The sequence below is a fragment of the Nicotiana tabacum genome, chromosome 8, assembly GCF_000715075.1.
Source record: "Nicotiana tabacum cultivar K326 chromosome 8, ASM71507v2, whole genome shotgun sequence".
NCBI classification, from domain to species: Eukaryota; Viridiplantae; Streptophyta; class Magnoliopsida; order Solanales; family Solanaceae; genus Nicotiana; species Nicotiana tabacum.
In genome coordinates this window covers 84,259,655-84,275,885 of record NC_134087.1, presented here as the reverse complement: position 1 = coordinate 84,275,885, position 16,231 = coordinate 84,259,655, and positions in this window count along the sequence as shown.

The window sequence follows — 16,231 nt, the reverse complement described above, 5'->3', positions numbered from 1 at the left end:
GTTGCATGGGTTTATGAAATATGTACTTCATAGGGTCCATCCTGGATATGAGGTATGTGGTATAGGCACAGAAGTAATGCCTCAACTTCTGGGTCGTCCAGGTCAAAGCATAACAAGTGCGTTCCAGCAGAGAGTATCATGCTTCGTAAGGTGTGAACTTCTTACTCAAGTAGTATATGGCTTGCTCCGTTCTCCCTGTCTCATCATGTTGTCCTAAAACACATCCAAAGGATCCATCCAATACAGATAGATAGAGTAGTAGAGGCCGTCCTGGTTTTGGCGGGACCAGAACTGGTAGCGTGGACAAGTACTCCTTGATTTTGTCAAAAGATTTCTGACAATCATCGGTCCAACTTGTCTCGGCATCTTTTCTCAACATCTTGAAGATGGGTTCACATGTGACTGTGGACTGTGCTATGAAGCGACTGATATAGTTGAGATGTCCTAGGAAGCTCATCACGTCCTTTTTGCTCCAGGGTGGTGGCAATGGCTGAATAGCTTTGACTTTAGACTGATCCAACTCGATCCCACGATGACTGAATGAATCCCAGTAACTTTCTTGTGGGAAACTAGAATGCACACTTTGCGTTGTTCAGTTTCAAGTTGTACCTCCTTAGCCTGTCAAAGAACTTTCTCAAGTGCGCTATATGGTCCGCGTCCCTCTTAGATTTGATAATGACGTCGTCCACACACACCTCTATTTCTTTATGCATCATATCATGAAAGATGGTTGTCATGGCTTTCATGTAAGTTGCCCCAGCATTCTTTAGACCAAATGGCATCATCTTGTAGGAGTACACCCCCATAGTATAATAAAAATTATTTTCTCTGTATCTCCTTCATCCATACAGATCTGGTGATAACCCGCGAAGCAATCTACAAAGTATTGGAGTTCATGTTTGGCGCAATTGTCGATCAGGATGTGTATATTCGATAGTGGGAAGTCATCCTTGGGACTAGCTCTATTTAAATCTCGATAGTCAACACATACTTTGACTTTTCCATCATTCTTCGGAACTGGTACAATGTTGGCCAACCAGGTTGGGTACTCAACTACCCTAAGGACATTGTCTTTGATCTGCTTAGTAACTTCCTCCTTATTTTCAGGTTCATATCTTGTTTGAACTTTCTGAGTTTCTGCTTCACTGGCAGACACATGGGATATTAGGCAACTTGTGAGCCACTATAGACGTGCTCGAACCAGTCATGTCATCATAAGACCATGCGAAAATGTCCTCATGCTCCTTTAAGAAATGAATGTACTCCTCTTTTTCTGTTGGCGATAAGTGAATGCTGATGCGAGTCTCCTTGACGGTCTCAGCGTCCCCCAAATTTACTGATTCAGTTTCGTCCAGGTTGGACTTAGGCTTATTCTCAAAGTTTTCAATTTCCCTAACAACTTCCTCAGTTATCTCATCTTCTTCATCCTAATCACTATTCTTATGTTGTGTTGCCTTGTTACATGTCACAATCACCGGTTCATTAGGAAAAGTAATAATAACGTTGTAGAAAGAAAAATATAAAAGGTAATAATAAATAATAAAGAGCAATGCATTTGATTAATACTTAAAACATCCAAACGAGTACGGCTCGATGACTCGAGCATTTATTTTGAAACAAGCAAGTCTTTAAAAAACAAAATTAATGAAAATCTTAAATACCTATAATGGCTATAGGAATAAAATCTACCAACCTACCCAGGGACTCGACGGGCCCGGAATGGTGTGGCGGTCAAATTCCTGAGAACAACTTCCTTCTCCACAGTCTAAATAGTGAGGCCTTCTTCCTCCTCCTCCTCAATTATTGCACTGCAGTCCATGCCTTCATCCTCCAAAAATAGATTTCTCAGCCCCGCTAATGCTTCTTCTTCTGAAGTTCCCCATATTGTGTCAACTTGGTGAAAAGTCTGATCCAGATGCGGCACCGATTTCTCGAGAGGGTAATAAGGTCCGCGCTATGGAGACAACCAATCATCATACTCCTGCCATGTATACTGTTATCCGAGCCCGAAGGTAGTATCGTGACGCTTCAACTATATCGGCTTAGTAATACCCTGGAGATTCTTCCCAAGCCCTTTGCCGGGTTTATATCCAGACCATGCTAGTATGCTTTCTATTTTGCTAATCTACCATTTGTCTTTCTCGATTGCATTGACACATTCGATGTTATGATAGGTTTCCTCTCCTAGCCTTCTTCTGTTTCCAATAACCGGGATGGTTTGACTGGTGTAAATGCGGTTACTCCCATCTCCGTGAATGATCACCTTCTGATGGTTCCATTCAAATTTCACGGCTTGTTGTAGTGTGGAAGCCACTGCCCCAGCAACATGTATCCATGATCGGCCCAACAGAAGATTGTATGAGGTTGATATGTCGAGCACTTGAAATTCAACATCGAACCCTGTTGGCCCCATCTATAGACAAAGATTAATTTCCCCAATTGTGGCCCTTTGGGACCCATCGAAAGTTTTTAAATTCATCCTCCCTACCCGTATTTCATGGAAACCTTTGCCCAGTCTCTTCAGAGTGTCCAACGGACAGATATCAAGGCTTGAACCTCCGTCAATCAAGATCCTGGCAATGAACTTGTCTTCAAATCGCACTGTGATATGCAATGCTCTATTGTGATTCAACCCTTCAGGCGGCAACTCATCTTTGTGGAAGATTATCTTATGACTTTCCAGCACCTGCCCTACCATATTAGCCATCTCTCTGCTGGTGATATTGTTGGGCATATAAGCTTCACGCAACACCTTCATCAAAGCATTCTTATGTGCCTCTGAATTTTGCAATAGTGACAGTATGGATATCTGAGTTGGGGTTTTGTTCAAATGATCAATGAAGGAATATTCCCTTACTTGCACTTTCCTCCAAAGGTCATCTGGTCCTGTTTCAATGACAGGCTATCCTTACTTGGTCCTACCAAGTGTTCAGGTGTATAGATTCTCCCGGTCATGGTCATTCTTTATGCAGCATCGAATTCCTCCGTCTTTGCCTTTCCTTTTCGCCTAGCCTCGTCAACATAATCCCAGGGTATTTCTTTTGAGTCGAAAGGAGGTGTGGTTGATGCTGTCACCATGAAATGTGTGGCCACTTCCACTTCAAATGGAACAGGGGTGGTCGTAAGCGGAGCTACCTCTACCTCAAATGGAACTGATGCAGTTATCTCAACTTCGATCGGTGACTGAGTCTGTACTACAATGGGAGTAAGTGTGACTGCAAGCTTAAAGTCATCACATTCTCGAATAATCCCGATTGACCCCGCAGGATCCCATTCCTCATCTATTCTATCACATGTATCCCGCCACCCCTATGATCATGGAGGGGGTTGTTGCGGACATTAGTTGCAGCTCTTTTGCGTGTATAACCTTGTTGTCAATCAGCGTCTGGATCTTATCTTTCAATGTTCGGCACTCGTCAATGGTGTGCCCTTTGATACCAAAATGGTATGCACAAGTTTTGTTTGGGTGGACCCATTGGGACGGATTTTCTAATGCCACAACAGGAATAAAAGTGACGTAACTAGTGGCTTTAAACCTTTCATACAACTGGTTGATGGGTTTAGCAATAGCGGTGTACTGTCTGGGTGGCTTACGGTCAAAATTGGGACGTGGTCTTGGATAATTCTGGCGAGTTGGGGGTGACTGGAAATCAGATGCTTGGAAATTATAGGTATGATAGGCAGTGACTGGTTGGGAATATCTGGGAGATGAGGGTTGATATGTGGGTGGTAGTGTTTGGTATGTGGGTGGAGGCGTTTGATATGTAAGTAGAGATTTCAGGCCTTGAGCTACCATTACTGCCACAACGTCTCTTTTATTTGATATACCGCCTGATTGTAATGCCTCAAAGTTTGTCACCATCATGCTCTTGATTCCTTATTCGATTCTTTCTCCAAGTTTGATGATATCAGAGAATTTATGATTTTCAATAACCATCAACCTTTCATAATATTATGGATCTTGCGTTCTGACGAAGAACTTGTTCATCTGTTCCTCGTCCAAAGATGGCCTAACTTTGGCTGCTTCTGACCTCCAATGAGTAGCGTACTCGCGAAAAGTTTTGGTGGGCTTCTTCTTAAGGTTCTGAATATAGAAAACATTTGTTGCATTTTCTGTGTTGAACCCGAATCGATCCATGAAATCAGACGCCATGCTCACCTAGTTAGACCATTTCTTGGGATCCTGGCTGATGTACTAGGATAAATCATCTCCCGTAAGACTTCTCATAAAGAGTTTCATTCGGATCCTTTCATCCTTTCCGACCCTAACAAGTTTGTCACAATAGGTCCTCATATGAACCCTAGGATCACCTGTACCGTCAAACATTTCAAACTTGGGAGGTTTGTAACCCTCTGGCAGTTCTACATCTGGTTGTATGCATAGGTCTTGATAATTCAAATCTTATATTCCTTTGCCGTCTTCGACACCCTGAACTGGACTTGTCAGTTTCTTGAGTTCTTCAGCCATGTTTTTAATAAGCTAGTCCTTCTCAGAGGATTCTAGTGTATAGTAGATTGGTTGGATAAAGTGAGGTACAGTTTCCACATATATGGAGTCGTTTTGGTGAGTGCTAGGTGCCTGGGTGTAATGGTGGTCATTGGTAGAGTTTTGAGGGTCAGGAATGGATTGTGGTGTATTCTAGGGAGTATGATAAGTGGCGGTTGGTGACTACTGAATTAGTTGATGGTAGTGTTGTGGCAAAGTTGGTATTGGTAAGGGATTGAGATTTTGGGGTGGGTTGCATATTGATGCAGTGTAGGAAGGTTTTGCGGATATTGGTTTGGTGTGTTTTGGGGAGGTGCTGGGTTCTTTGTGTTTTGTTGGTTGATGTCGGGGACATTTAGGGTGAGTGATAAGTTTTCCAAGTTGTGGACCTGCTCAAGCTCTCCTTGTAGCTCCAATATCTTTTGTTCCAACCTCAAGGCTAGATCATTTGGTGCCGGAGTACTCCGACCGTCTGAAGTTTCTACATTCTCAGCATTATCCTTTCGGATACCACTTAAGTCATCCATTTTTGCTTTTCCTTTGCCTTTTGTATTACTTGGACGAGGAGGAGGTGGAGGGCCTCTAGATCTAGTGTGATATTCTGATGATGCCAGTATGAGCGAACCAACCTTCAGGGATGGGAATGTAAATATTTAATGTTTGCAAAAAGGTAAACAAGTTAGTAAGGATTCTAAAATGTTTGCAATATTTAATCACATATTGCGAGAATGTAAATTTGTGTCCTAATTGGGAGCCTCGTTGTGCCCGAGGTAGGCTTAGTGAAAAATAAATTTGGAGAAATGTAGTGCCAATAATTGCCTCATTTCATTAATGTAAAAATAAACGACCCAAAATGAAATTAAATAAGATAATGTCACTAATGGCACTTGGCCTTATTACATTTGAAAAGCAAGTAAATCTAATCTACTTGGTTCCAGAAGGACCCTCTTCAGACTGGATGCTCTTGTCGATCAACTCTCCCAACTCGCGTAGGTTCAGCAGCAGGAATGCCCTTTCAGGATGCTCTCCTTCATTTCCTTCAGCGTTCTAGTAGTCAGTGACCTTTTTTCTCATCTTCCCTTCCAACTCCATTAATGTGTACTCTAGATATTCCAGTCTCTCGCTGGATTTAACAGCTCTTTCTTTCCACTCGTTAATCATCTCCATATCTGCCTTATGCAATTGCATATGCTCAGCTTCAGATTCTCGAACTTTTTTCCGCAGCTTGTTGTACTTCACCTTTGCTTCGGCAACCTCGTCTATAATCCTGTTTCCTGGTCCAGCCCTTGGCTCAATGACCCCGGCTATGTTGTCTTCCAACCAAGAAGGGTAAAGGTATGAGTGGCCTGTGTGACATCGGTCTGGCTCAATAGTATCCTTCTCCACAATAATCTTTAAAGTCCACATGTGTTGCGCTTCGTTCTTGTACGGGATGGTGTCACCTTGGAAATTGGCTCTGAAGTGACACATTTTAGTGACCCTTAGTATGATTTGTCTACTTCCTACTTGTCTCATAACCCTGAGAGGAGCGTAAGGGTATATGCCCCTCAACCCAATCAACACCAAGTATGCAAAATCTCTAGATCTGATAATGAATTCATCGGTAGGGAACCACTCGAACATCCACTAGACTTGATCCTCGGTCAAATTTTTTAAAAACTGTACCCATCCCGCAACGTCCTCTGGCTGAGCAAACATGTTTCGAATATAGTTCATTCTTTTGGGATGATGGAAGGTTATGTGATCATTCCACAACCTTCGCGGAAATTCTTGACGGTATTTTCCCTTTTGGAGATGTTCCAACAACCAAACCTGTAGCAGCAAGTTGCAACCCTTGAAGAACCTGAACCCCTTCTGACACCGCTCCAAATCCCGGTACATGTCTACAATGATCATAGGGATAATAGTGTATGTCTCCCCCTCGATCCCATCCATCAGAGTTTTGGTCACCATGGCCAGCCTAGTATGGATCCTATACCGTTGGATTGGGAACACCAGCATGCCCAAGAAACATATAATAAACACAAAGACCCTATAATGAATCTAACCTAAAGAAGTGATTGAGAACTCATCATCAAAAATATGGTAGGAGCTGCTGTGGCCGTATCTTTCATAAAGGAACTCAAAAGGTATGTAAGAGTCCATTAGGCATTTCAAGTTATAATTCTTCTTTAGCCTCATCATCTTCAGAAATCCCCTAGTAGTGCGATTTTCAGGTGCTAACAGATTAGGGCTATCCCAAGGTATCCCAACAAATCCTCCTATTTCTTCTAGAAGGGGAGTCATTTCTATGTTCCCAAAATGGAACACAACCATTTCCTTGTCCCAGAACATAGTTGCAGCCTCGATCAGTATTTTGTTGGGCTGAAGGTCCAACAGAGAAGGCAAGTTTCCTAAGACTCATTTCATATGGTTTTGGTCACATGAAGGAAGATCCCTCCACCAATCTAGCAAGAGTGAGGATATGCTACCAACCATACCGAATCTGGAGAACTCGTGCCTCATTTTCTGCAAAACAAAAAGAGTTAGGCCATTTCCCCCTCTAGGTTCGTCTATTTATACAGTAATGATTAGCATATTGGCATTTATTTCTCCAAATTAATGCACATAATCGTGTTTACGTCCGTTGGGAATATGGAAAACCCGATGGACTTTGGACAAGTCTTGTCTTAAAGGGTTATTATGCGGACAACATATTAACCCGGCTAGGTTTGACCATGCACGTATAATTAACCAGAGTAAGGCTGCTATAGGGGTCTAGACTGGGACCCTCAAGTGGACAACTTGAGGGAGAAAGGCACGGAACCATCGAACGCACCGCTGATCGACTAGTTTTACCGCAAATACGCCTTTTCGAATTTAAAGGGTGATATATAGGAAGAGCGCAAACACTCATCAAGCGTTGCTATAGGATTAATTACGCACGAGTGGAATATGATGTTGAGTATGATTTATGTAGCAATAAATAGCATGTGTCAAGTATTTGCACATAAGAAAACAATAAATGCAGTATTTAAATAATTGAAAGACAGTTACAGAAAAGAAAACAAAGAGACAAGTCAGTTTCAGGAATAAAAAAATCATAAATGCTTGAAAATAGACAGTTAAATTCAAATAAGGGGAAAGGGTATGGGGGATAACGTATGTTTGGACTAATTCACAAAAGATAAGTTCATTATGGTAAGAGCTTAAAAATATCCCCAGCAGAGTCGCCATGCTGTCGCGCCCCCTTTTTCCCTTTTTGACAGGGAAGTCTGGGTTTCGACATTCATGGGGGAAATAACTTGTTTCCTTCTGGGAATCTATGTATTTGGAGAGTCGCCACCTAACGGATTATGGTGTGTTAGGGCACCTAGAGCAATTAACTCATGAGCTAGTTTGCATTACCAGAGATTAGGGTAAGGGCTCGAAATAACCTTGAGGGGAAGGTGTTAGGCACCCTTCGCAGTCCACAACGGTGGGTCCCGGCCGAACTTAAACTATATGAATTAGTCATTTTAACAAATAAACAGTTTCAACACATACTCGCAAATAAAGGCATATTTTAACATTCTAAGTACATGTATGATTCAAGTAATGAAAACAAGGGCTAAGGTTGGAACAATCTTTCATATATATATATATATATATACAAGTAAAGAAAAGGAAATTCATTTAAGACATATAGGAATTGGGAAAGAGGGGTCCTAGGTTGGTTAGCCTACAGGATCACACACATGCAATGCCCGATCATAACTCCTCAATGAGGGGCTACACGTGACATTAGCGCGCAGTCATCATATCCTTACTACCCAATTCCCTCCCCTTCGTCATAGCCTAAAGCGTTCTAGCAACCTTAAAAGATATCCTATACGTGCACTACCCATTCCTTCTTTGTGGCCCGGAGGTATTTAGGACCTCTAGTTTGGGTAGTTCTAGACCATCCTAAAGTATTTAAAGGAGAAAAATCTAGGCGACAATCAAAACAAATAAGACTGGACAAAAGAGAACAATTAAACGCTCAGATTTTACCTCCACAAATAGAGCAAGCAAATGCACGTCTTAAACACAGTTTTAGATATTTAAGAGAAGCCTTAGAATATGATATCTAGGTGAGCAGAGACGTAGTACTAAATTTGGACCAAAGTGTCAACGACCTATTCAGCTTGCCTACTGATTTTAGACCTGTTGAATATGAGCAGTCATAGATAACAAAGCATAGTTTTACAGTTGCAGGTTTTTTAATCGCCATATAGGCTTGCCTAAGCGTATAATAGTGATGTCCCATGAGTATGGTATATATTATTGATTAGGAATGCAGTAAAACAGTAAATAATTTTTAAACGGCAATTTGGATCTTATAGGAATGCTTTCTAGTAATATTAATTAATGAGTGTTGAGGGCTATTAAAGAAACGAGTAGGTTAGTTAATCTTATTCGGAACTTATAGGCATGAGTCAAAGTTAAACTGATTTTAGATCTAACTAAAACTGATTTTAGATCCTATAGGCAGGATTTCTATAAACTGATTTTAGACCCTATAGGTATGATTTCTACAATTAAGCTGATTTTATAACCTATAGGCATGGCTTCCAATTATGTAAAATGTAAAGCAATAAGAACTTATTCAAACCAAAGCAGTTCCTATAAGCATATTATCTAACAAACACATTTGAATCAAAATGGACCCTATAGACATAATTTCTATTAAAGCTGATTTTAAATCCTATAGGCATGATCTCTAAGGAGATGAACTTGTGTACATGTTGTAATGGAAACTGAACCTCAATGACTTTACACCCTATAGGCATGATATCTAATTATATGAAATGGAGCAGGTAGAATTCATTTCAACCAAAACATTCTATAGGCATATTGTCTAACACAACACATTTAAATAAACCATATAGGCATGTTATCTACCCAACTTTACCCACAATATACAACTACCCTCCCTTTTCACTAGTCACCCCAATATTTGTTTACAATTAATTATTACAAACCAAGAATTGAACGAATTACATAATTATAAATATACATTAAATATAGGGAGCCTGAATTAGGCCCAAAGTAATTTCCAAGCCTTCAGTAGTGTCAAGTGCTCAAAGTTCCATAGCCAATTTCATGTCTAGGTGTGTTAGAGTTCCCTAAGGACCTCAAGGATCCCGGGCAGTTATCACACACAAAACTTTCTCAAATAAGGACTGATTTATGTGCAGTGTGAAAGTGCTAGCCCTGATATGCCAGAGTTCAAGGAGACCTCAAGGATCTCTAGGCAGTACACATACCAGAGGAGCAGGACTTAATGAACTAAGAGTAAGTGGGAGTGCATAATTTTAACGGTGTAGAGAAGGGTCTCAGGGGTGAGAAGATTTTTTGAAAACCAGTACTAGTTTGAACAAAATAGTAGTTGGAAAAGCATGAAAAAGAACATCTTGAAATCAGAAAATCAGTCCTAGAATAGCTTCAGAAAATACTTTAGCAAACAGACTTTACACAAAGAGAAAGGGGTGGGGGACACATAGAATACACCTTAGTGATTGCAAACAAATACACAGATTCATCAAGAAGTTGTGGAATTAACAAGTTAGTTAACAAAATATGTTGAGACACATAGGTCTTAGACATGACCAATACACACAACTAGAGTACCTTTGAAAGGGCTAGATGTCATAACAGCATCTCATTAGTGGAGTAGAGTATGTAAGACTTAGATGAACAAACTAGACAAGCACTTAATGAAGCATTCAAAGTTTTTTAGAAATACTAATCACTTATAGGACAAGCAGAATTTGGACATGCTGGGTTAGACAGTAAACAAACAATGCAGCTTGGACATACTAGTGAACGAATAGGATTCATGCAATTATCTAAAGCAGGATTGGGCATGCTAAACAGAATACTAGTTATAACTTTTAACAGAAAAAACTTAAACATGCTGAGTGATACAATGACTAGGCAGTATAATCTAAGCATGCTGGTTACACATTAAGCATATGACAGTAGAATAGCAAGTAGAATTGGAAATCACAACTAATGAACTACAACAACAAAGAAAACACATAGTTTTGGAATGTGAATTGAATCAGGACATACCAGTTAAGGAGAGAATACAGAGTATAGAGCAGAGATGGTGCAAGTAGATAGCCTGGGCTTACAACCGGTTGGATTAGTGAGAATTGCAAGTAACAGAAGAGAATAGAGAGCTTTTGAGAGTGTAAGAGTGTAGATGAACTAGTGTTCGTGTCTAGAGGTTAAAATAAAGAGAGTTTTTATAGTAGCTCAAGAGTAGAGCAAATAAGGTAAAACAATCAAAAATCAGTAATCAAGGAATTTCAGAATCAGTTACATAAAGATTCAGCATAGTTTTCTCCATTAATTAAGGAAAATCAACCAATGGTAATGACAGGAACTAATTAAGGCAACAAGTTCAATCAGACCGAGTAAAGAAGTAAGAATCAAAGATCTTATTACGGAAAGGAGTTCAAATTAAAACAAAGAACTTCAGAATAGAGAGTCAAAGGTTTAATAAGGAAAGAATCATGCAAAGAGTTAGTCAGTATCGCAGACAATTTTCAAATAAGGCAAGAAAGGAATAGTCAGGAAACAGATTGATAAATCAAGAATTCAAATCAACACTGATTAAAGGGTGAAAATATAGGTTTACTATGAATAGGGAAAAAATGAATATAGACACATAGAATCAGTAAAAAGTCGAACCAAGAACCTTAGTAGAGGCACATTAGGATAAATATCACAAGACATCGAATCAAACTAAAGAACAATCATAGGAACCAAAGCATAGGACAAAGCCAGTACACAAGTAAACTGGACAAACCCAGAATCCAAACAAAATATCGAAAAATTTAGGGTTTTTAGCATAAACGAGTTGGGGTTAAAGCAAACCTTACGAAATAGGTTAAAACGCATAAGAATTAGAAGATTAAACACTCAAAATTATCAAACATTTTGGAGAAAGAAATTTTCGGGAAACCCTAGTTAAGTAAAAATGAAAACCCATTCGAAAATCAGAAGGTTCTTGTAAAACTCATATGAAATAGGCTCGATCCATCTCAGATCTTGTATAGATCTAAGAAGTTCAAAGGGTAAAAATTAGGGTTTCGAGAAGAATAACACAGAGGTGAAGAAGCAGGCTTAGAAATTCATAGACATAGAAAGATCATACTCAAATCAAATTGGAACAACCTGAAATAGGCGTGCAAAGACCAAAGGAGTAAGAAGACTAACCCTGGTCCTTTGAGGACCCTAGAGATGATACCAGCATAGGAGAGGCTATTAGAGGCCTGGGGGTGGTGAGAAACCAGCATGAATGGCTATAGATGAGTACCGGCGAGGGTGGATTAGGGTTTAGACTTGAGATCATTTGAGAGAAGAGGGAATTAGGTGACGGCGGTTCGTTTATTTTAGGAAGGGGAATCTGGACCATTGATCAAAATGATCAACGGCCAGAATTTGGCAAGAAGTGGGTCGGGTTGATGCTGGGTTTGGGCTGGGTATATTTTAGGTTAAAATTGGGCTAGTTAATTGGGTTGGATTCAAATGAAAAAGGGGATATTTGTTAAATACGTAATTAATTGACAAACCAATTTTTAAAATGGTTAATAAATTATTAAAAAAAACTTTCATGCATGGAAATATTTTAAAGTTATTACTTAATATTTTAAAAATATAAAAGGCTATTTTCCAGTAAAAAATAATGTAATAATGCATGCATAAGCTACAATTGCAAAGTAATTGTAATTGCATCCTAAAAATACAAATGTGGCTATTTGTGCGATAATTGAAACTTAATACAACATGCAAAATGATAAAATTAAGGCGTAAAAATTATTATAAAACTATTTTAAGATGTAATCAGTGATTGTTTTATAAAAACAAATACAGGGATAAATTAATTAAAATGTTTTATGCATAAATTGTATGAAGAAATACTGGTTGATGCCAAAGCATAGTTTTGAAAATATTATGAGAAAAATTGGGTATCAACATTAGTTTCTATAAATTGGTATCAGAGCAGGTTCTTTCCATCACGCTAACACCTAGAAAGGATCCTCATGGTTGCTCCGCCAAACTTTGAAGAAGGTCAATCTACCTACAGACCACCAAGGTTCAACGGACAATACTATAGATGGTGGAAGACAAGGATGCACGACTTCATCATTGCTGAAGACTCAAAGCTCTGGGATATCATCTGTGATGGACCCTTCATTCCTACGAAGACCATTGGAGACCCTGCAGTTACAGTTCCTAAAACAAGAAAGGAATTCAACAATGTTGACCCCAAGGCTGTAGAAAAGAACTTCGTCCCAAGAAAATCCTCGTATGTGGATTAGAGTAGATGAGTACAACAGGATTTCAGCATGTCAATCTGCTAAAGAGATTTGGGAAGCTCTCCAAACAACTCATGAAAGGACAATACAAGTAAAGCAGTCGAAGATTTACATGCTAACCACATCGTATAAGCTTTCAGGATGAAGGACGATTAATCAATTCGGGACATGCACACTCACTTCACATCTATCATCAATGAGTTTCACTCTCTGGGAGAGATTATTCCTAGTGACAAACTTGTAAGAAAGATACTCAGTGTATTATATGGTTCCTGTGAAAGCAAAGTAAACGTTATCATAGAGGCAAAGGATTTGCAGAAGCTGCCCGTTGATGAACTTGTTGGCAATCTGAAGACTTATGAAATGAAGAAGAAGGATAATTAGAGAAAAGAGCCCAAACGAGAGAAGAACCTAGTTCTCAAGACATACAACAATGACTCAGGTGGTGAGGATGCTGATATGGCTTACCTGACAAAAAGATTTCAAAAAATGGTTCGCTGAAATGGAGTCATTACAAAAAAGGGCAGCTCCAGTAAGCCAAAAGGCTATGACCTGTGTCATAAGTGTGTCAAGCCAGGGCACTTCATAAAGGATTTCCCTCTCCTCAAGCAAGATCAGTGCAAACACAACATTGACAAAGCAGCAAAGAGGAACCTTGTTCTTGACAAACGATTCAAGCGAAAAGATGTCGCTGACAATGTTGTGAAACAATCTCTTGCTTCATGGGGAGAATCTTCCAGCGCATCCAAAGAAGATGATGATCAAGGTGATAGTTCCATGATGGCAGTGGAAAGTTAAGCAGCTGAGTATGAAATCAATCTTTGCCCTAATAGCAAAATCTAAAGATGATGAAGATGACAATGATGATGATGATAAGGTAAACTTTCTAGATGTTCAAAGAAATCTAAAGACTTATTCTCCGAAAAAACTTATGCCTTTGGAAATGTTTTAATTTATGCTTATCATAGTCTTATGAATTATAAAGATGCATTAGTTGTGGAACTAGGAGAAGCAGAACAGTCGAGAGATGATCTAGTAGTCGTTGTGGTAGATTTAAAAGAAACCATTGAGAGTCTGAAGAAAGAAAAATATGCCTTAACTGAAAAATTTACAAACATAGAACATGAAAGAGATGATTTAGTGGTTGTTGTGGTCAATCTAAAAGAGACCATTGAGTGTGTTAAAAAGGAGAAAGAAGTTTTAACTGAGAAGGTTGCTGACATTGAGCATGTGAGAGATGACCTATTAGTAGTGGTTGAAGACCTAAAGGAAATAATTGAGGAACTAAAAAAGGAAAGTAGGCCTAGGAAAACTCAAAACGGAAAGGAAGTTGCAAGTGAGGCACACCTTAGGCTGGAAAATGAGTTAAAATTAGTGAAATCTAGTCTGTGTGCCGAGCTTGAGAAAAACAGACAACTTCAGGAAATCTAGGTAAAGTGAAGAGTGACCTAGAAAAATCTCTTAAGTGGACCTAGTCTTCTGATGCAATCACTGCTATGTATACAAACAGTGAGGGAAACAGGCAGGGTATTGGGTTCCAAAAGGAAAAGACTCCCTACAACCCTCATAGCAACTACGTTACTGTACCTGATAACTAACTTTGCACTCACTATGGTAACACCGGGCACTTTAAGAAAAATTGTAAGGCCAGATTTGAGTCTCAATAGAAAAACAAAGTTTTGTGTGATGCATGTGTAAAGGGAAAGCAAGTCAGATCTTCTTTCAAGCCTAAAAAGGAAGTTAGTACCTCAAGTCCACTCGATCTCCTCCATATGGATCTATGTGGACCTATGAGGGTGCCAAGCAGGTAAGGAAAGAAGTACATTGTTGTTATAGTGGAGGACTATTCCAAATTCACCTGGACTTTGTTTCGCAGAACCAAGGATGAAACCTTTCAAGTGTTTGTTGCATTTGTAAAGAAGATCCAGGTGAAGATGAGAAATAATGTAGTATGTATCAGGTCTGACCATGGGATAAAATTTGACAATGCAAAATTCAACGAATTCTGTGCTGAAAATGGCATCATTCACAATTTTTCAGCTCCAAGGACACCTCAACAAAATGGTATAGTGGAAAGGAAAAATAGGACTCTTGAAGATATGGAAAGAACAATGTTGATTGATAGTGACATTGCAAAAAGTATCTAGGCAGAAGCCATCAACACTGCATGATATTTGGTGAACAGGTGTATGATCAGGTCCCTTCCGAACAAAACTCCATATGAACTACTGAACGGAAGAAAGCCCAAGCTGACACATTTAAGGACCTTTGATTGTAAATGTTTCGTTCTCAACAATGGCAAGGAAGCACATGGAAAATTTGATGCCAAAAGCAATGAAGGAATCTTTCTAGGCTATTCATCACAAAGCAAAGCCTACAAAGTATACAACAAAAGAACTCAATGTGTTGAGGAAAGCATACATACGATCTTTGATGAATCTCACCATTTATGTGGAAAGGATTTACATGATAAGAGTGATCAAGACAGAGAACAGTCAATTGTCCCCGGTGAAGTTATTGACATGGCAAATGGAAAGGCTAATATGATGAGCCACATCAAAGATTCAAATGAGAATGGTGCAACAATATCTCCAACTGATGAAGAGGAACCTAGTTCCTTAATCATAACAACTGAAGCTGAGAACAGAGTTGTCGATGCTGTCCAAGGCTCCCCACATGATGAGATGAGAAGAAATCAAGGTTCATAGTCAAAAATACCTAGACCTTCTCACATGAGGTTCAGGTGTCTAACTAGAAGCACAAAAGTTCATGCCCCCCTTGAACACGTAATCACTCCTCTTGATTCAGGCATTCAAACTAGATCAAAGGCAAGAGGCTCAATTGTCTTCTCAGCCTTTCCCTCTCAAATAGAGCCCAAAAATGTCAAAGAATCATTGAAAGATGCAGACTGGATTACAGCCATGCAAGAAGAACTCTATCATGAGAGAAACAGTGTATGGCACCTGGTTCCACGACTTGCTGACCAAACCGTAATAGGAACCAGGTGTGTATTCAGAAACAAACTTGATGAGTTTGGAAACACAACAAGGAACAAGGCAAGGCTAGTAGTTCAAGGATACAATCAAGAAGAAGGGATTGACTATGATGAAACTTTTGCTCCAGTTGCTCGAATGGAGGCGATCAAAATCCTTATTGCCTTTGAATCTCATATGGAATTCAAATTGTTCCAAATGGATGATAAAAGTGCATTTCTAAATGGTTTTCTAAAGGAAGAAGTCTTTGTCAAGCAATCACCTCGATTTAAGAATCATGAGCATCTTGAGCATGTCATTAAACTTGACAAGGCTTTGTATGGGCTAAAGTAGGCTTCTCGTGCTTGGTATGAAAGATTGTTGAAATTTCTTCTAGAAAATGGATTTACAAGAAGAAAAATTGACAACACCCTTTTTCTGAA